The sequence below is a fragment of the Mesocricetus auratus genome, unplaced genomic scaffold (genome assembly GCF_017639785.1).
Source record: "Mesocricetus auratus isolate SY011 unplaced genomic scaffold, BCM_Maur_2.0 Super-Scaffold_100007, whole genome shotgun sequence".
In the NCBI taxonomy this organism is placed as follows: Eukaryota; Metazoa; Chordata; class Mammalia; order Rodentia; family Cricetidae; genus Mesocricetus; species Mesocricetus auratus.
In genome coordinates, this window is record NW_024429191.1 from 17,374,926 (window position 1) to 17,397,511 (window position 22,586).

Here is a 22,586-nt window from a genome sequence, read left to right on the forward strand (position 1 = left end):
TTTCAAGTATTCCCCTGTGCCCTCTGCATAGTTATGTTCTCATCTACAGATACTCTGGGTTCTTCCAATATCTGCCCTGCTGGATGCTAGGGATACTCCACAGAGTCCACCCCACACAGCTCAAGACTCCTCTTGACTGCTAAGATACCTTTTCTGTGCAACTTCCATCTAAAGAACCCACAGAACTATATCTCCTTTCTTCCATAAGAATCTGACAATCCTTAGCCATATCCAGAGCAGGGCCCAGTTTTGTTCCTTCTCTGGGCCCTGTTGTCCCATCTTCTCCTCTTCAGGAATGACCATTGAGTTACATGCTGCTGTGTGTTCTTCCAGGACTCTGGGGGACCCAAGTCACTCTCTGAGTACTTAGTGTCCTGAGTCAGGGGAAGAGCCCAGTTTTTAATCTTTGCAAGACACTGAAACCCCTTCCAAGACGTTTCACCTTCCACGTCCAGTTCCTCCAGCCTCCCTCTCCTCATCAGAAAGGAAACAGGTGCTCAGCCAAGTGCAGAAAAGCCAGGAGGTGAATTGAAAGTGGCAGATCACATATCACAGCACCTGTCTGGCAAGTTTGATTCGGTTGGCCTAAGACCTGTGACACAATGGAAAAAAAATGGAACCTGGGATGGAGAATGGCCAGACCAAGTACTGATATCATCCATTGCTGTTGTTAAAAATAAAAATTCAACATAGAATCTGTTATTTGGGAGTATATTTGAACAAGGACCTAACTGGAGAACTTCAGAACAAGTTTCTCTAAGCCACATCAACCAATGAAAAAGAACACTCATAAATAGAAATGATTTATTGGACTTTTGATCAGTCAGGGAAATTCTTTTCCTGAGCAATCACACAACTGCCTTGAGAAATGAATGACTGTAAGACAATTTAAAGATTGCAGCACAGCGATACGGGGCATGAGGTGCTTCTACAAAGAATGCAACATGGCAGGGTGGTTAGCTAAAAATCTTCCGTAAAATACAATGCCCAGTGATCTCAACAGAACAGAAGAAATGAGCACTTACTTTAGTTAGCTGTATGTTTAATTCTTAAAACCAAGTACTAACGATTAGACAATAAGAAATAAAAATGAAGCACTGACAGAGAAAGTCACAAATTCTTATCTCCACCCCAGATCCAGGCCAAAGAGAAAGATTTTTTGTTGTTGTTGAAAATATCATTGAGAAGCCAAAACAAAATAGGTCTTAAATGAAAAATTATATTCAGCATTGTAGGATCTTTCAAGTCTCACTAAACATCCTCATTATGATCTAGGCCAGAGAAATAAACAGCAAGTTAATTAAAAAATACAGGTAGTATTAATTCAGACTAAGGGGCAAAGAGTAGTAAGATAATGAAAAGCCTTTGGAGGTTAGGACCAGAGCCGGCAAAAAGAGAGGGATTTGAGCAAGTGTGTGTGTGTTTAATAGTATGAGGCCCTTAGAAAACAAGACAGCTAACAGCAAATTCAGCTGATTATGTCAACAATTAAATATATCCCAGATGCTATGTTTTGGGGAAACAAGCACCAGCATCGCTTCTTTCCCACTCTGACAGAAAATAATGATGGATATGGGGAATACGCATTCACCAAATGACACCTCTGGCCTGGAGGGAAAAAATATTTCCATCTGCTTCAACATAGTATTTCACCAGTAATATTTGAGGATACATGAGAAAACTTAAATGGAAAAGAAAACATCTTACCGGTTTGAGCATGATAATTCTTTTCTCTATCTACGAGGAAAGTTACGTTTTGAAAGGGTATAATTTGTAAATGAACTATCTGGCAAAGCTTACTAATTATTAAAGCAAAGTAAATGAGACACAGTAAAGGGGAAATGTAGCCTGCAGCCCCAATCCCCACACACCTGCTGCACTCCCTCTCCTTTCAGTTTTATCTGTGTAAACCATTAGAGCAAACCTTCACACTGGACTCCTTCCTAGGGCCTTTGCTTACTCTCCCTTCACTCCAGCACATCCATTGTCTCCAGGCTTTGTCACATCAAAACTCCTCTCCTCAAAGTGCACATGAACCAGCAAACCTGATGTTGGCCTTCCCACCGAGTTGGTGTCTCGGGTTGTATAATTTTGTCAGAAGACTTAACTTTATCATTACTTGAATACAGCTTACTAGTGACTTGTTTACTGATGAATTTCTGTCTTTAGCACTATAAGACTGTAATAATAGCATTGTTTTCCCCACACTACTGTTTTCTATGCTTTAATACTGGCTTCTTGCAAATGCACACATAGATAGTGATATGTATACATGGAATACATGTAACATATAATCTATAAATTATATGTGTCTGTACATTGTCTGAGAGGAGATTGTAAAACACTGTCTAGAAGAAGGCAAACACGATATAGAAAATGATGTCATTGTCGGTGGGTAGAATCAATGCGTCAGAATTGAGATTTAATTTTTAAATAAGAAGTTGCATTAACATAATTTCTTCAGAGTCGTTAAGCTTACCAATTCTGTAATTATATATTTGGTCATATTAGTCCCCCAATAATGAAATTCCAAGGATCACTTCAGCAGTAGCATCAAACCAATGTGTATATTTACTCATAAAAATTCATATGAAGTTAACTACCGTGCGGTTCCTTCCAGCTTTCTTTTTTCTCCAATAGAGTGAAATTAATGTGTGCAATCTAATGAGATATGGTGCAATTAGAGAACGACTATGCATAGTGATATCTTTGCTTGTATATGTTTCAAATGAAGTAGAGTTTGTGGTGACATTTCAGGAATCGAAAGAATGAAAAGCAAAATTAAATTGCTATTAGATTTCAAATTGCAGCTGGGTACGTGAATACAAAGTCAATCTGTGAAAAGCTGATTTTTAATGTACCTCCACCCATATTAAAATAATTTCGTATATATGTAGGTTGGATGTATATTCATAAAGAAGTATAATCTAGCTTACATACCAAGAAATAATAAAACTATATCAACAACAACAAAACCCACCAAAAGTCTTAACACACTGCCGGACTATGCTACCATTTGAAGAGGATGCTGGAAGATAGTATTAATCCCAACTGTAGCTTTAGTTTCCTGTGAAGAGAGCCTGTAGTAACTGAAACAGAGGAAAGTAACCCTTTGGCTTACAACTTCCAAAAGTCTCAGGTAGAGACATACTGACGGAAAATAAAAATAACAACACCAATTATGCTAAACCACTTTCAAAATATCTCTCTCTCTCTCTCTCTCTCTCTCTCTCTCTCTCTCACTCACTCACTCACTCACTCACTCTCCCCCTCTCTCCCTGATTTATTCACAGGAGGGGGGCTTTCCAAGACAAGGTTTCTCTGGTTAGCCCTTGCTGTCCTGGAACTCACTATGTAGGACAGGCTGGCCTTGAACTCACAGAGATCTGCCTGCCTCTGCCTCTGAGTGCTGGGATTAAAGGCGTGCGCCACCACTACCTAGCTATCTAATTCTCTCTTAGCTATCTGGTTTTTCCTTTTCTTTTTTTTTACAAACAAAAGAAAAATGAGTAGTAAAATCACCACAGAATGTTAATGTAAATTCATGAACTATATTATCTAATTCTGGTCTCTTTTGTGTGACACTGTACATTGAAACAATGTGTTTCATGTATGGTGAGCAAGCACTCCACCACTGAGACATACCACAGACTTCCTTTTATTTTGCATTTGGGACAGAGTCTCATTGAGTGGCCCATGCTTACCTTGCACTCACTCTGTAACCCGACTAGGCTAGGAATTTGTCATCCTTCTCTCTCAGTGACCCTGTTATTTAGGGTTGATTACATGTCTGCAATGCTGGACTGGCTTAATTATAGCCAAGACCCACTCATAGATAGCTGTAGCATTGTGAGTAGTATGTGAAAAAGAAAGCCACGTGGAAGTACTTCATATACTACTGAAGGCTTTTTTTTCAGATAATTGATAGCTATTATGATCTTCTCCACATATCTTGCTCCTTCCTGCGCCTCCTATAATTTATCAACACCAACAACTCTAGACAACTGTGATATAAGGCATTGCATCAAACCACTAGTCTTACAGAGGCAAACAATTATTTTCATGAGTATGTGAAGGATTTAAGAAAAGCAAAACATACTGGGCAAAAGTGGAGCATGCCTTTAATCCCAGCACTCAGGAGGCAGAGGCAGGTGGATCAATGTGAGTTCAAGGCCAGCCTGGTCTACAGAGTGAGTTCCAGAAGTCTCTAAAGTTACACAGAGTAACCTGTCTTGAAAATCCAAATCAAACCAAAATAAAATAGGCCTATAGTAAACAACATTTAGATGTTTCCAAGTGGACTATCCATGTAACATGCAACATGGTTTATAAAAAATAATTTGTTTTGATTTCTTTATATATTTCCTTCAAATTGTGAAAAAATATGCAAATATTACTATTACATTTTGACTGGTAAGCTAGCTCATAGGTAGAGTGTTTACATATTGCATGTTCAAGGTTCTGAGTTCAAATGCCAGTATCACATTAAAGAAAAGACTCCTATGTATTAACATCAATTACCATATCTGGAAAATATGAACACCAAATCCACTTCCTGCAGAAATTACAAGGAATTATAAATATTGAATGACAGGTGTGGTGTTGCAGAGTGTGTACTTTCACTTACTAAGCAAAAAAGCTGCCCCTAATGCACATCAGTGTTACCCAGAAAAATGTAGCTAAATTACACCTGTCTGTATGCTTGCTTTATTTCAAGTGATGCCATTCTGAAAGCCTCATGGCCCTCTCTTTTTAGTATTAGGAGCAAAATACCTATAATATATGTTCATATGAAAGACAAGAAAAATATATACAAAATCAATGTAAAATAAACCTAAACTGATTAGCTGGCTTTCACTTTTTAAACTGCACCTTCAACAAAAAGAAGTATTGAGTGAAATTGCCAACAAGCCTTTCAAAGGCCACTCATCAGTGCCAAAGACCACAACCAGCTTGTCATAATTAACTCCATATCTAAGGAAGACAAACATAAGCAACAGTTCAATGCCTAAACCCATAGCTTGAAAGATGGAGTTCAAATGGGTGAAAATTGAACTTGGGCCAAACTACTTCATCCTGCTCACCTTGTTCCATAAATCAAGTAGAAAAATAACTGTACATCAGTAATGTTGTATATTAGTTCAGTTTTATTGGACTGAATTTCATTATTTTATAAAGTGAATTTCTCCACAAAATAGCATGAATACAAAGATATGAATTATATATGTGCTTCATCACAATACACTCTTGCCTCTAACTTTAGTGCTGTTCCTGCAGATATTAGACACACACACACACACACACACACACACACACACACACACACACTTTCCTTTCCATTAAACACTTGTTTGTCCAGTCTTCAACATTGTGAAAACTATTCCAAAAGGCTTTTGCTTTCTGATTCTGACTCTCATACCTTGATGATGGGTGTCCATTACACTGCTTCCATGAACCCACTTCATGTTGAATCTAATATTTATACCTCAATTTTTGAGCTGGAAAAATTCCTTTAGATAAACATTTTTCCTGTGGGATCCCTGTATTCAACTACAGATAAACTTCAAGAAAAAATGGATAGAGATGGCAAAGATAAAGGTGAAAAAATTCCTTCATCTAAATTAGAATGAGAATATGTAAATAGCTCTGTAAAGCCCCCACAATTTCTACAATAGTAAGATACAGAAAGAAGAGCAAGAATTTAGTAACCATAGTTTCAATGCATGCGGAGTTTGCTGCCCTGGGGTGACAGAGGAGAACAGGGAGAGAGGAGAAAAACTCAATTCAACTTTTCATTGCTTGATTCATAAACATACATGCCAGAATACTTCTCTTGGCCAAGTATTTATTAAAAATGCTCACCCTGTCTGCTTATAAACAATTTGAGAAGTCAGAACTACAATATGCACAGCACTGTTCAAGAAATGACCTTCTCAGCTGACTTTATTATGAGCTATGAATAGAGCCAGCTAATAAAACACAAGGGCATTTAGTTGATTTCCAAGATTTTTTCTTTCTAGAGTTTTCTGTCCCTTCATGAAGCCCTCCTGGCAATGATTTGAACTCATTTACCTCTCCTTTATGTTACAAAACCCCAAAGCAAAGGCTCCAGGAGCATGGGTCCAAATAAAGCCTGAGGGACAACATTCAACCAAAATTCTGCAGGCAAGTTTCCTAGTTGCACCACTGGGCATCTCTACTGTGGTTTATTTGTTGTTCAATTATATACATGCAATTTCTTGCTGGTTTTACCCTTGAGTATGTATTCTGCAAAAGCTCATAAAGTTCTTAAAATTAGCTATACCTGTAATCTTATAATATTCCCCAGACTGTGAGTAAAATTGTACTTATTCACTTAAAATTAATATCCTTAGCTTGGCTCTCTGTGGAATTCTGACAAAACATTGAATTTAATGTTCACGTACCTGGGCATTTTAATCCAACAATCATGACTATCTATCTTCTAACTATGGCAAAGTGAGATTAGAAATCGCCCGGCTGTTTACAGCCTGGCCTGGGAAAGGAACCTTCACCGTGGTCATGCCAGTTGGAGGAAGAACCAAGAAAACCACAGAGCTTTTAAACGATTCAAGACAGGCAATGGGATAGAATGAAGCACGTGAAAGAAGGATGGCCTATCAGAGAAGCTCATTCATTTTGATTTGATCTTGCTGTAAGTTTAATTACATGTATCCATAAAGCTATTTCCCAAATAAGGACTGGACTCAAGCACACCGACAACTGCACATTTGTTACTTCAAGGAATGTGTGAGAATCAAGGCTCAAGATTTCCATGTATCAAAATTCTGATCTTTTAAAACCTCTCTCCTCGAACATTAGAATTCTTCATAGCTTTTGTAGAAATAAAAGCTTGCCTAAATTAGTCGTTGAACTAAAAAGCAAATATTCTTGGATACCTCAAATGAGTGGTTTTTATGAAACAGATACCTGGGATTCTGAGCATAATCACTTCTGTAGAATTCCTCATTTGGAAAATCTTACCCATTTCCTGGGGTTGAGTTTTTCCATGTTTCAAAGGCAGCTTTAGTTGGTACTTGAACTCCTCTCTAGAGCCCTGCTGCTGGGAATTCCGGGATAACTTCTAAAACCCATGTGTCCCTGGGTCCAATTCCAGTTTACAGAATCAGACTTGCCAGAAGTGATGGCAAGGTTGCTGCATGGTTGACAACTGCTGAGCTGTCTGAAACGAAGCTAGTGGGCAGCTAGAAGCAAGACTAGATGACCAGGGATTCTGAGCCTCATTTCTGACATCGTATTCCACCCCAGAGGATACTGCAGGAAGTGATCCTCTAAGCAAGAGGAAGGCGGGGGTGGGGAATGGGGACTAAAGGGTGCCTGGCAGACATCAGCAATCATCACACACAGGATGGAATCTCTGGCTTTCTGCAAAGCTCCTTCCCTTTTCTCCTCAGGACTCTCCCGCCCCCTGCTGATAGAACCCAGCATTTCTGACTTCTCTGCTAGGTTTTTGTTACTATAGAGACAGAAGCCAGGAGAGAGGCAACGATGTAAACACAGAGCTGGCTCTTGGATGTGGGGGTAAAAGAAATGTCAGAAAGATGAGACAATCAAATGGAAAGGAAGAGGTAAAGAGGGAGCTCACATAGGGCACAGCCCACAGACATTTGGCAGGAGCATTTAGGCAGGTAGTGGAACATTGAACCTAGATATCTGGGAAAGACAGAGGGCATGGGGGTTGTCGTATGTGAGCTAGGGGAGAGTCAACCCATTAAAGTTAGGTGGGAGAAGCCTGCAAGGATGACACTGGCTTCTCTTTTATCTCTTTCCATTTTTCAAAACTTCAACATCTATGAGTATAAACCAATTAACATGGTTTTGTAGACTCCAAAAACTAAGCTGGCTTCCAGCCTCTGTTGCTCAACCACTAAGAGGTGTGCGCTTTTGAGATGGTGGTGAGTAAGAGCTCGAGGGGCAACAGGAAAAGGTGATTGGCCATGTGAGGAGGATTTGGTTGCCCAGATCCTAAAATATGGAATTGCAAAATTGTTATCTATAAGACAGGATGATCAGTGGATTTCAGAGAAATTTTAAATTCCACTGCTTCATTTTTGAGAATCTATTGATTCTTTTTCTCAAAATCTAAAACGGTAATCTATCCAGGTGGTTGTTTATAATTAACTACAGTAATGACAGAAAGCAAAGGAATGAGAGACCAGTGAGTTAGTAACATCCAATGCACCACACCCCCGCCAGAACAGCACAAACTTTACAATCATTCTATATGGAAACTTATGCAAATCTAATAAATAAGATTTCTGATCGGACATAGGACATTGAACATATTCGTAGCCAACAGCTCTCTCATTGAGCTGGTGAAGATAATAAACCTGGTGCTAAGCATGTGAGAATGAGCAAAGACACTGGCCACATAATCTCAGAAAAACATACTGCAATGATGGCTGATGCAGTTGTCTGTGACAGCATCTTCATGAAGACAGAATGATATTCTGACTTTAGAGATGAACAGACTGTCTTTCACAGAAGGACAAGTGATTTGCTAGGTATCAGAAGGGTATCAGAGAAAGGCTTTGGAGTTGTTACTTACTTCTCTGGACTCCAGGAATGAAGGTATATCTTAAGTGAATAGGCAGACATTTGGTACTAGACATAATGGAACTGCCTGCTTTACTTCTGCCCATCCTGATTGGTTCAGATAAACCCATGAAATAGTCAGAGAACAAAAGGGAGCATTTAAATTTTGGAATTATTCCCTAGTACATTTTATGAGAAAATATAATAGTTCTGTTACAAGACTTAAAGTCAAAGGTTTATGTCACCAGATGGACTATCAGAGAGGAATGAAGTACTTTAGCTCTACTTCCTGTAGTAGAATTGACCCCTTTGAAATGGGATTTACACAGTCAAAGCTCATGACATCACAAATGCCCAGAGCATATAGACCAGACCATACAATGAAAGATAATTTGCTGTCTGGGCTAGAAAAGACAATGCTGAAATGTAATGCTGCTTAATTAGTGTGAGGAGTAGTGGTCATTATTTTGGTTGGAATGTAAAGTGAAATTAAAAAATAAATTTAATAAAAAAAACTGAACAACATATAAACTCTTTCAAGCTCTCACCAAAAACAAAGTTGATATGTGACTTTTTTTGTTGTTGCTGCTCATCATCTTACATGTGATTGGGTGTTGTCAACTGACCTGTTAGAAGAGTAACAGTGGCCTCTGCTCCCAAAAGCTCCCAAAATCTTGTGTAGATTGTTCCTTTTACTTTCCTACAGAAGAAGCTACAGATCAATGCATTACCAGTTGTCTCCAAAAAAAATGCTCTTAAGAACTGTTGGGAATATGCTCTAAAGTTTAGGTTTGAGGACCATTCAGTGTGGTGTTTCAGCAAAAGAGGAAAACTTCCACACATACCTAAGTCAAAAATCCCATTGCAGGGCGTCTATCAATCCACATCCAGAAGCACTCAAGCTAACTCTAAAAGCCAGTAGACAGAAGGAGTAACCCTTTATCAGCTTAGGTAAGGGATCTTAGACTCTATGAAGACAACTGGGGATTTAGAATTTAGATTTAACATTGAAATGGATCAGAATTCACACACTCATGGACCTACTTTAGGCAAAGAAGTTATGGCAACAGATAAAACAAAATTGTTATTCAAGGGTGATAGAAAATAATAACTGATGGTGAGTTTCAAAGTAGGAAGGAAAGCAATGTTTGATTTGGGCCACTTAAAGGGACAGCGTCAGCTCAGCAAGCTCTCCTGACATGGAAGCAGAGTCTTGTGTAGATTGTTCCTTTTACTTTCATTCAGAAGAAGCTACAGATCAACTGCTAGCCCTATGTCCTTACACACTAGTGACAAAATAACCCTTCCCACATATAACTGCATTTGGCACCTAAAACAGGATTATAGGTTAGGTTGTCCCTCTGGGCAAACACTGTGCAATTGCTGCCTTAGATGATGAACATGTAATATCTATAATGGTTAGTGTCACCAAGTCAAATGTCCTGAAATTTATGAAAGCCTATGCAGATCACGTTGTTTGTTGGTGAGTTTCATGGACAAGATGGGTAAAAAGAGAAGAAAGGATGAGGTGAATAAATTTAGAAATAAACAAAGAGATACAAACAGGAAAGTATTTTTCATTTCCACTTTATTTTTTCTTTTAATATAGGGATTCGACTAGTTTGGCTGCTTTTTTAGCGAACAGGAAGAGAGATGTTGGAGAAAAATCTAACTGAAAACCTACTTACTGTATAGCAGGCATCATGGCAGGTACTTAATTTCTTCATAATTGATCCTAAGGGTAATTCTGTAGCTATGTAATACTTATCTAATAAATATGAAATACAGACTGGTATACATGAGTCACTCACAACTCTACAGTACCAGAGTGGGATTGAAAGAAGCAAGCCCCACAAGTAAAACTCAACTTCAACCTTTATGGTTTTGTTTGATTTGTAATCAGAATCGGTGTAGCTACTGGGAAACTTTTAAGCTTGCTGTAATCAGCTTGGTTATGAAAATTTACTATTTCAGTTGTAAGGTGGTTTGGATTTTTGTTGTTGTTTTTCTTTTTTGAAAATGCCTTTTATTTTTGAGATTATAATATAATTACATTATTCCCTCTTCCCTTTCCTTCCTCCAACACCTCTCCCCATTAACCTTCCTTGCTCTTTTTGAAATTAATGGTCTCTTCTTTTCTTATTAACTTTTTATATGCAAATATATATTTGTACACATAGACAGATGCATACATAATTCTAAATATAAACTTCCCAGTCTGTTTATTGTTGCCTACATTATGTTTTCAGGGCAGTTGGTGTGCTCTTCCCTGGGAAGACTACTTTTTTCCACTTTCAGCATTCCATAATTGCCTGTAGTTGTAAGGGATTGAAGGGAGGCTGTATGAGCTTTCCCATACATTTTGGCATGCCTATTGTTGTTGTCCTCGTTCTTTCATGTTTAAGCTATAATGTGGGTGACAAAGTCTCACCTTCTGGCCTTTATAATTTTTCCATCCCCTATTCTACAGTGCTCTTGGTGGTAACCAACAGCTCTCCAATTGAGTTTAATACCCACCCAAGAAGAGAGAAACCATGTCTTATAATGAAAATATAGCAAACTATCCAAGGCTAGTGAAGTCATAGATCTTCGGGAAGAATTCTACAACCATTACTTTACTGAACCAGAATAATCCTTAACAACACTCTAAATATTTTGTCTTTTTTTCCACAGATAATTGTAGTCCTCACTCCTCATCAAGGACTCTTCTCTTAGCTTCAGGCATGGAACATTACAGAAAACCACAACCAATTAAAATGTGGGTAGCCCAGTCCCATACTTAAGACTCAACTGTAAGTTTTAGACACGACAAATATAATTAAAGTATTTGTCATGAATATTTAACACTGAAATTGAAACATGTTCTAAGTCTGAAATACATGCACTGCATTCGTTGATTTAGCATGAAAAAGAATACAAAATATTTTAAGAATTTTATAGTCATTATACACTAATGACTGTTATTTTGGTGTTATTTGGTGTTATAATGGTGTTATTTTGGACACAATTGGATTAAATATATTACTAAAATTTTCACTTTACTTCTTTAGTATATATGAAGAACAGTGTGTAGCTGTCTTTTATTGATTTTTCTAAGTTTAATTCAGTGTTTCTCAACATTAACAGCAATTAGAAGCTTGGTATACATACCAATGCTATGTCCATGAGATAATACACTGGGGTGGACCTGTATTTTGGTGTCTGTATTTTCAAAGTATGCTCCAGCAATCCTTAACTGTAACCACAACTGAGCTCTAATGGGGAAAAGATTTAAATTCCTTTTGTGGACAGTGGGAAGAGTTTGAAGCTTTAGAAAGGGTAAGTCATAAAGTGCAATAAGATGTTCCTTGACTTACAACTGTTGGTTTTGCTAATCACAAGTCTCTACTAAAATGTAACCTCCAAAGAAAATATAGAAGTGACCTATTTTGTGCTACCTATCATTTTTCTCCATGTCCCAAACAAGTATCAAATAACAAGGGACCACAATAATTTTTTCTGAGTAAAATAAAGTACTTAAAATATTTAATAAGCATATAGAACCATGGTGCTTTAATTTCTTGATGATTTACCAAAAAATTGAGATAAGTTTTCAAATTCTTAGACCTAATGATTAAATTCACAAGAAATAATTAGAACATTGATTAATACTTACTTTTGGTAAATCTCTGTTTTTAAAGCTAATTGGATTGCCAACTAGCTTGTTTGGAAGGCAGACACATTAAAATTTATTTAATCATTTCTTCCTTGACTGAATGCTAGACTTATGATTTTCTTCAGAAACTAATAAATCTGTATGTATTTATTGGCTCATAATACTTGCCACCACTGGTCTTCTTGAATAATTTACATTTATAAGCATAAAGTATTTGACCAGAGGAGAAGTCACTATTCAAACTGTTCTCTGGCCTAACAGTGGAAAAGAAAATACAGTCAAATCTACATTCTACACATAACTAAAATATGGGTCAGTTCTTCCCAGATAATAACTTGGATGCTCTCACAAGGAAGTTTCTACTTTGGATATGTGGGTACATTAGCAGAGCGCATCCTGGCTTGGGGTGCTTGCTACTGAAATGATAACAGAGAGTGGATTTAGAAAGAGATTAATTCATTAACTCTCTGGTTCTTCTGTAATTCTGGTCAACAATGCAAATAAATACAGTCATCCTTAAGGGACACAAGGACAAAAGAATGACAATTTTATTAAATGTACTTTAGCTTTGAAAATTATCTCTACTTTTGCACTCATGTGGAGTTTATAATATTAATATCACATCTAATTTCTTTGAATCTCAAAAGATTTTCAAACAACCCTCTGACGGTTTGTGACCATACAAACCAATAAAAGGATTATATTCATCCAGGCATACAGCTTCCTCATCTGTGACAGGTATAATGTGAGTAATAATCTTCATATATTAAGCCAAGCATAATTCTGGAATTTACTAGTGTAAGGTAATATCCTCCACTTCATTTTAACCACTATACAATGTCATGCATTAAAATACTGGAAGCTGAAAATTGCTAATGAAGTTCAGTTACAAGGGAGAGTAAGAATTCTTGTTATTGTCCTTGGATTAGACCTCAAAGTACAGAATGTTAAAGTTATTATTTTGGGACCAGGAAACAGACTCAGTGGACAAAGTGCCTGCTGTGTATTTATGAAGACCTGAGTTAGGGTCACCTAAACCCACATAAAAATGACACATTATTTCATGCTTGTAATCTTAGCATTCATTCCTATAGTGAGATGCAAGATGGACTCAGTGGTCAGGAAGACACCCTGTCTCAAGAAAATGACTGGGAGGGGGCTTGAAGGGCTCGAGATTACACACCCCATACCACTATGGGAATAGGAAAGGCTGTCCAGATTACCTTTTTACAGCAAAGAATTATAGTTATACTAGATATTTGAAGTTTTCAAAAGATGAAAACTGTGTTTCTATTGTAAAACCTCCTGAACTTTAGGAGACAACTATACACAGTTTTCTAAAGTTATCACATAAAGTGAGTTGTTAAAGGTCCTGTTTGTACAGGTACAAATTAAGGTTTTCTTCTCTTTCTTTGATAGTACACCCATAGATGCAAACTCTAAAACAGGTGAAGTGTGATATAAAAACTCTTGTATATCTTTATCTTGAAGAACATAGTAAATCCCATAGTATGAGATAATTTGCTCAACTATAAACTTTTATAGCACCAATACCTTACACTGTTTAGCATGCGATATATCTTGGGTTTGGATCTGAGAATAATTCACCAAGTACAGAGTGGTCGAACATTTTGCCACATGGCTTGAGGCACATAGGTAGTACTCAGTAGAACCAGAATACTAACCTGTATATTCTGATTCCAAATAGTATTTGTCATATTATTTTTAATGACAAGCTAAAATTCATTGATATGAGCTTCTCAGAGGTAAGCAACTCTAGGCAATCACAGAAGGGTGGAATCAAGGTTTGATTCAATCCTGGACCCATGACCAAAAATCTGCCAGGTACAGCAAGCCATCAGGGCTGGTGAGGTGGTTCAACTGGTAAAGCCATCTTTAACACAACTTGAAAAACCTGATTTCAGCCCAAGAACCCCATATGCAAAAGGTGACAGAGCATCAACTGAAAAAAAATTGTCCTCTGACATATGACCACAGACTCATGTCTTGCACACTCAAAATAACAAAACTTTTCAAGGAATATTGACAGTTTAATTAGCATTGCCCTTGGAAATGCACGAAATAATGTGTTTTCAATATCATTTCTCCTTTAAATGCAGTGACAGCTCAAATGTGAAAGCACGCATGGCCCATTCAGTCAGAATAAAGTATAGCCCTGGTGCTATGAACCGTTCTTTGAGTTTTATGTTCTGTGCATTCTACAAAGCAAAGGGAAATTAAATTAACACAGTTGTGTATAGCATTTAAAAATTTTACCCTATTTAATTCCCTATAGTACTGTATTTTGGTTTTGCAGTCATAATTTAAGTAAGTTCCCTTCAGGTACATAATTAATTCCCCCCAATCAAAGCAAGTCACTTTTCATGACTTGACCTATGACAACTCACCTCTCTGACTTGTATGATGTGAAGAGTTACATCATGCACACATTTTTTCTTCAAACTTCAAAGTAGAATGAACTCACTCTTTATCTTTAATGCCTCTCTACACAAAATATCTTTAATTTTACTTTTCAAATATTTTTATAATGAATAGCATACAGCAGACACAGAGCATATATCCATATTCATCTCTTATTGGTATACATCCAGAAAAAAAAGCAGCCCTCAGCAATCTTTCATAACAATAGACTGGAACAGAGAAATGAGTCAGTTTATTTCCATCTCAAGCTAACAAAAGCTGTTCCTACAAAACATAAGACTCAACCCGTTCGACCAAGTGGGTTCTCATAACCCATCTGGTGTACACTCTTAATTTTATAGAAAAGAACTTGAAATCCAAAAAAATTGGAGAACTTCATCAACTTTTACCTACATTGAAAAAGTTGTCTGGGGTTTTGTAGTCCTTCCTAGTCAGGCACAGTGTGCCCATAGTCCCAAGACATGAAACCCCTTGGTCAGCTCAAATACTTGGGGCAAGTACACTTGGAAACTTGTCTTTCTTTAGCACTAAAGATTGAGAGAAGAGGGAAGATCATTTTCAAATTTATTCCTAGCCTTGCTAGCACTCTGATACTTCTAAAATAATTTCTAACAACACAAGTCAGCAAGCAAAGGATGACTTGTACATACTCTGGTGTAGAAGGCAAAAATTCACACTGATCTCAGTGCTGACAAGGTTCCCAAAGGGTTTGTGAGCAAAATTTTGAGGGGGTCCCAAGGTGCTTGTACACAAAAGTGTCCTAGGAATAATTTTCTCGTAGAAAATGTATTCCACATGCAGTCATGTCTGGACAGGCAAAGAGATAGAGAACTCTAGTATTGAGTGAGTCAAGGCATCAGACTGCTTCTGGAATGCTCAGTAATGAATTTTACAGAAATGTTTTTATTATTTTTCCTCAATTCCCTGTCACTCTTTTTCCAACTTAAACTACTTCCCATCATCAAAAGAGCAGAATTTGGTTACTTATTTGCTAGATGCCTGTCTTGAATAGAATAATAGTTTCATAAGCAGAGTGCTTTTCCTTTAGTTGACCCTAATTTAGAGGGTTCAAGAGGTCCAACTTTTCATAGAAATTGTCTAAGTTTGTTCAATTTAAACAATATTCTTCTTACATGAAAAAGTTCAAACTTTCACACAGGTTTATGATCGCTAATCTTTACTGTCAACTCAAGAGGATTTAGAATCAGCTAGGGAACAGTCCTCTTTGTGTGTCTATGGTAACATTTCCAGAAGGGAGTCAATGAAGGAAGACCTACCCTGAATATGGAAAGAACAACCTAGGTCTGGGTTCCTGGACTGAACGAAAAGGGATAAAGGAGAAAGTCACCATTCTTCCATTCATTGTTCCCTGCTTCCTGACTGTGGACAGAATGTGATCAGCTGCCCCAAGTACTACTCAAGTCTTCCCTACCACAAAGGACTGTTTCCACAAATTCTGAATAAAAGTGAACCTTTCTTTCCTAATCTTGCTTTGATTTATCACAACAATAAGTAAAGTAACAAATTCAGAATTTTCCCCAGTCCTTACTCATCAGACATGCTTCAACATCTCACCAGGTAGTGTATCTTTGTCAAAAGGCTTACTGTTCAAATTCTCTTGTGATTTCACATGTGTGCCAACTCTGCTTGGGAGATGCTTGGGAGATCCTTCTGCATCTGGAAACTCACCAAGGCTATACAATAACCAATCGTATCTTAGAGATTCACTGCAATTTCTCTAAAAGGACAGGAAGTGCATATTCAGTGAATGAATGGATTGGAGGATAGGTAGTACAAAAATAAAAGGTGACATTGCTTACCAAATCACCAGTTTGTGGTACTTAGCCATGATAAATCAAAATCAAAGGAAGAGTCAGCACTTAGAGTCAAAAGGCCAGTAAAAAAGCAGTACAGACATTAAGGAGAAACAACTCTTCAGAAATTTAAAACCTACCATCATAATAAATTACAAACTTCGTTCACAGGCATCATCTACTTTGCTTTTAATGGTCTTATGAAGAAGGTATTTGTTTCCTTTTACAGGATGGTCATGGCAACGAGGATCAGGAGTCACTCAGAACTCCTGGATCTGATTGTCTTCTTACACACTTATGTAACTGTGGCTCAAGGGTGTGGCTCGGTGAAAGTGTACTTGGCCAACATTCCTGAATCCTTCAGTTTCAGTTTCTAAATACCAGGAACAAAAGTTTTTCTAAATTATCAATTCATGCTTAAATTTTCTGTCACTTGTTTACTTAAGTCAATATCCTGATCTACTCTCCACCCACACCCCCACTAAGATTTCTATGGTGATGAGGTCTCATGGACTGCTGAGGACCACATTGAAAAAGTCTCAGGCTGTCATCAGACACTGTTTCCAATCCCCTACCTACCAGCCTGCAACTGAATTCTTTATTTCTCTTATTTATTGTTCATGGTAGAAGCAAATGGATATAGTGTGATGAGAAGTTATTAATTTTTTCAGTCTATGATTCAAAGGTGATATCTGTTTGTGTGTGTTTCCTATTCTCTTTTAAACTTTATTTTTTAAGGAACAAGATGTCCCTCCAGCTCTTAAGCAATCTGGTAATTAGCTTTATTGTTATGTGAAGAGCAGTACAGAGTGCCTGCCTCCTTGTTGTGGGTGCAACAATAACACATTGCAAGGAAAAACTTACAGAGGTTTATTTTACTTTTGGAGTGACAGGGATTGTGATACATAATTTCAGGGGAAATTGACTGTACATGTCTCCTCAGATGCAATGTAGCTCATTTAAGGTTAATGAAGGTGATCGAGTGGATTGTTATGCCTTTAATCTACCCGAACATTTCATAATTAAGGAAAGAATATATTATGAACAGATTAAGAACCTTAAAGGATTTTCCAATATAATTTTCCACCCCCAGTCTTTGTTTCTGTACAGAAAATAGTAATCATATTTTGGTCAATTACTAGTGAACGATTTCTTTGTTATTTTCTCAGCCCCTTTTGTCTACCTTTATTCCATTGATATGCCTCAATTTCCAGTGGCTTGCCATGCTTATGACAATGGGAAGGATTCTTCAACAAGTATGTGTGAGTCTAACTTGAGAGAAGAGGTTTCCAGGATGCTGGGAAATCACAAAAGACTAATTTTTATATGCGTTTGTATCACAAAGAATAACTTTTAAATGACATATTAGGAAAGATCTAATTTAATCATTTAAAACTATGAGCTCTAAAATTTCAGAGGTATAATATATATATATATATATAAATATATATATATATATATATATATATATATATATATTTGGTTTTACGAGACAGGGTTTCTCTGTTTTGGAGACTGTCGGCCTGGCCTCGAACTCACAGAGATCCGCCTGCCTCTGCCTCCCGAGTGCTGGGATTAAAGGCGTGCGCCACCAATGCCCGGCCGGTATAATATATTAAGTATAGGAATTGCATTTGTTTCAAAATTCAGCCAATTTCAAAGTTTTGCGTTGAACCTGTGTATCAATATGCACAGAGGGTATACAGTACCAACCTAAAGTTCTTTCTGGAACTGGCAAATTTGAACATTCACTGTGAATAAGTTACCTATAGTAACTTGTAATCCCAGGGGACAGAGCTGAGGAATAGTTCTGTACCACAGAGCTGTGTCGATGTCCACAGTCTAAACATTTAGCTCCTTCCTCCTTTCTATGCATAGGGAACCTGATTTCAAGATACAATCTCCTATTCATGGTCACCCAGATATTTTTAAATCTTCATTTATAATACATTCTTTCAGATTTATCCCTGATACTTAAGATCAGCAATAAGTGAGCTGGCTGGTTCTTACATCAAAAGAAGTTAGAGCCAAGTTTGAGGACCACAATTGAGCATATAAAAGGCTTAAGTAAACTATGTTTCCTTGAATATTAAAAAAAAAAAAAGATAGGCAAGGGATATTTACTCCCAATTCAGGCATATTCTCCTCCTTTTCCTGAGTCTCAACTCAGTTCCTTTAAATCACCTCTCATCATAGACTGTAAGTGAGCAACCACTGCATCTCTGTATCTAGACTTAGAGGTAAAATGCTTTCCCCCAACTGTTTGCAAAGTAGAAACAGTAGTCTGAGGATCAAATGAAAGCAAGCAGGATGAGAAAAAAAAGGGAGATCGAACTAGGCCTTTCTGTAACTACCATAATCCATTTTGTAAAACCTCAAAATTCTCCCATGTTCCCACATATTGCAGAATCGTTTTCAAGGTTGGATACTACTCCACTGTATGTGTAGATAATGTTTTCTTTCTTAGTCAGAATGGATCAGCCTTAGTGTATCTACCATCACTCACTCAACCCGAGAGTTAGGGAGGAAGAACTGTCCCTTGGTACAGTCACTCCATGTGCTCAGTTTCCTTTTATTCTCATGATGGGGGGATTCTCCAGGTTTGGGTTCAGTTCCTCTCCTACTGAAACAGAAATGAGACAGAAAAAAGTGGGAAGAGGCTCTGGTGCTATGGCTAACTGTGCACACTAAGGATACCCTAGTAAAGGCAGAAGATCCCAGACTCTTCCAATCCTGCAATTCTCCTCTTATGGTTGGTCACTGCAGAGGAGAGAAAGGAAACTTACAAACAAAAAAGACAGAAAAGAATGTGCTGAGTATAACTGGAATGAGTACCCTTAAGATCCAATACCCAGGACTAGAGACAGCAAATCACCTGATGTCAAAGGTAAGCATTTCACATTTAATCTATATAGTTCACTGCTTCCATGTAACCAGTGGAAAGCAGAATACCATGCTATTCAGCCTTTCATTCAACCCAGAATGTAAAGACCAATGAGACACGTCATTGTAAGATGCCAAGATGCCCAAACAGCATCTATAGATACTTCCCAGAGATCATATACAAGGCAGAAAAGATGGCTCAATGGGCAAATTGTTGGCCATGTAAGCATGAGTTAATGATATGACCCCTAAAATCTATGTAAAATGTGATACATGGGTGTATCTGCCTTTAATTCCAGTACTGGAATGGACAGATATAGGCCAATCACTGGGGTTTATTTGCCAGAAAGTCTAACAGCAAGCTCCAGGGTAGCAAGAGATCCTGTCTTAATAAATAAGTGGGACAGTTCCTGAGAAATGACACCTAATGTTACATCATGCCTCTATGTACACACACAGTAATATATCTGATACAATTAAAATTTTCTGATAATGTATATGAACTTCTCTGACTTAGTTTACAGAAAACACATGAGTATAAAGTCCTTCAGTCAGGCTGAAATGCATGTTCATGTTTCCCAAACATCACAGAATTTTGTTCAGGAATTTGCATTTTACTGAAAAAGTGCTGCTCATAAAATGTGATTTCCAGATTGCAACCTCAGCCAAATCCCCACATGCTAAAATTATCATTATGCAGAGAATTTTTACTACTCCTAGTAAAATCTAAAGATGGTCATAAAGTGTCCATCCTCAAAGCCAAAAATGAAAAAGAATCATGATATCCCCCACATAGCCATAACATTTTAGACAAGTGCTGCATTTTAAAGGGAAAAGATCTGCAAACAGAAATATTTGGATTTTTAGAATGTAATGGGAAACCAATAGGATCAATTAGCCATTCACTCTTTAATTTAAAATGGTGGTTAAGAGCTTCATGTGTGCTAGGAAGTACTTCAACACTCTTCTCACACTAAAATAAAAGAGTAAGCTGCATCCAAGAAAGGCTGTGTTAGAGCAGAAGAAACTGTGGTGCATACAGAAATCTTAGACCCTATTAGCAGACAGTTTGATCACAGGACAAAACCACAAGAGTTCTTTTGTATCCTTTTAAAAGGGGGATGCATTTAGGCTGACTTGGCAGGAGCATTTATTTGGGGCAGAGTATGTAAGTCAGTTCTGAGATTGCTGGAGATTTAACTCCCATAATCGCCTGGTCAGGGCAGATGAATTAAGTAGTCACATTTGTTCCCACTGGAGAGCCTGCTCTGTGTGCTTCTTTTTATGTAACAAGCCCTGTGGAGTGATGGAGTGGTTAGTGAATCTTCTTTCCTCTCTTCTTAGAGTACTCACTGGAGATGGAGGTGGAGTTAAAGAGGATGAGGATCCAACAAGATTCAGAATATATCACTTTTCAGATTCTTATCTTTCCTGGGTAGACAGAAATGTACCCAGTCCTTAAACAAGACTCCTTTACTGGTGTGGGCCTTCACAATACAGTTAGAGAAAGCAGAAAGGAAGTACAAAATGAGGGACAGAGTGGTGATCATAAAAGAAGGCATCTTGATTTAATGGATATGGGTTGTTGCTGTCTGATTTGTTCATAGTTTTCATTTCTTTCCCTAAGGACCAAAAGCGAATCACTAATTTTCCCTCTATTTTAGACCTAAAATATACTCTAACACTATACCAATCAGAACCAAGAAATTTATGCTCCACACCACAAATATCTAGGCTTCCTTATAAAGCTCATAATCAACTGGGGGTTTTACTGATCTTCTTTGATCCGTTGAACACCAGGAACTAACTCTCACTAATGTCATTCTCTTCACAAAATAAACTTTTCCTAATGTGCTTTCATCTTGATCATGGAGGTGATCATGAGGGACTAGCTCCACTGCAAGTGGCTCTAACATCATTTGTCTTTCACAGGAGCAGATGTGCCAGTGTAACAGCCAGCTGGACTGTCACAAGGGCCTGGCCACCATCTCCTTACATGTGTCATTGCAGGGAAAGGCTTTTGTCAAACACTCATCATGAGAATGACTCAAATTAGCAAGTCCATGAAATACAAAGAGAGCTAGAAATAGTTTCTCTGGAACATAGTCAAGGCTATCACTTCCATCTAGTCTCCATTTGAACTTCTCAGTGTGACTGGGTTTCCATCCAATCAGAATCCTGCTGTCCAAGAAATCAGCTGTATATCCAGGCAATAGATGGGGAAGGTAGGGAACAAATGTTTCCTAAAGACAGCCTGTTCATTTTCACTTACTGACATATTATACCCCAGGACTTTACTTACAGTAAATATTTGGGTTGTCTTTGAAGAAGTCAACGTTACTGATTCATCATCAGAAATCTTTCAAGTCACAATAGGATCTCTACTTTTTCCCCACATTTTAAAAATTTAAACTCAAGTAAGATTTTCTCTACTTCATACATCACAGTAACCTTCCTTTAACATTATAATAGTTATAGGACATATAAAACATTTTTCTCCTAAATACCATTCAATAGACTCTTTTCACTGTAATCTAGTCTGGCCTCTTAGGAAATGTCACCTGTCTAAAATATCACTATGCTTCATGATATTCCTCTTAATTCCAGACTTTTCCTCCTTGGTTTTCAAACAGACCAACATTAAAATTTTAATGTATCTATGGTACCTGATATTCTATAAAGTTGTCTTCACTCAGACAAAAAAAAGAGACAAAACTCAAACCATATACACACATGCTGATAGCCACAGAACTCCAGAATACAAGGCTAGACAAGAGCCAGCCTAGGTCCTACTTTTCTGGGACAATGTGTTCACAACCCTAATAGAACAGTCAACCATCTTAGTACAAGCACCATAAACATGCACTGCTTCCTTGAGTCCCCATTTCCGCAAATTCTCCCCACAAAACTCCTTCATTTTGTTCTTTCTCATCAATTGTATGTAAGGTCAGCCTTTGCTCCCTGGGAGTCTGTCTCCTGACTAATGCATTCTTTCTCCCACACTACTACTCAGACATATTGTGGTTTCAGTGTTTCTGAAACATGGCTGCTGGCTGGATCATTTTGCTTAATAGGAATGTTTGTTATCTGTAGCCTCCCTAGATTATGAACTCCAAGAATGAGGAAATGTGAAGCGGTAGGCATTTCACAGGTGTATGTTGAAACGAGAGATAGACACAGACACTGAACAATATGGATGGAGAATTGTGGCAGTGAGC

The 22,586-nt window shown here is 37.6% G+C and overlaps 1 protein-coding gene and 1 long non-coding RNA gene across 8 annotated transcripts in view; one reads left to right on the forward strand and one right to left on the reverse strand.

Moving 5' to 3' along the window:
- The window catches only part of Tenm2 (teneurin transmembrane protein 2), a 1,211,860-nt gene that overhangs the window by 1,159,521 nt on the left and 29,753 nt on the right, over positions 1–22,586 (reverse strand). The window lies entirely within an intron of this gene.
- Positions 7,450–11,629, forward strand: LOC121141291. The gene is made up of 3 exons (XR_005878166.1): positions 7,450–7,607; positions 10,184–10,284; positions 11,248–11,629. It is a non-coding gene; the product is annotated as an uncharacterized LOC121141291 (long non-coding RNA).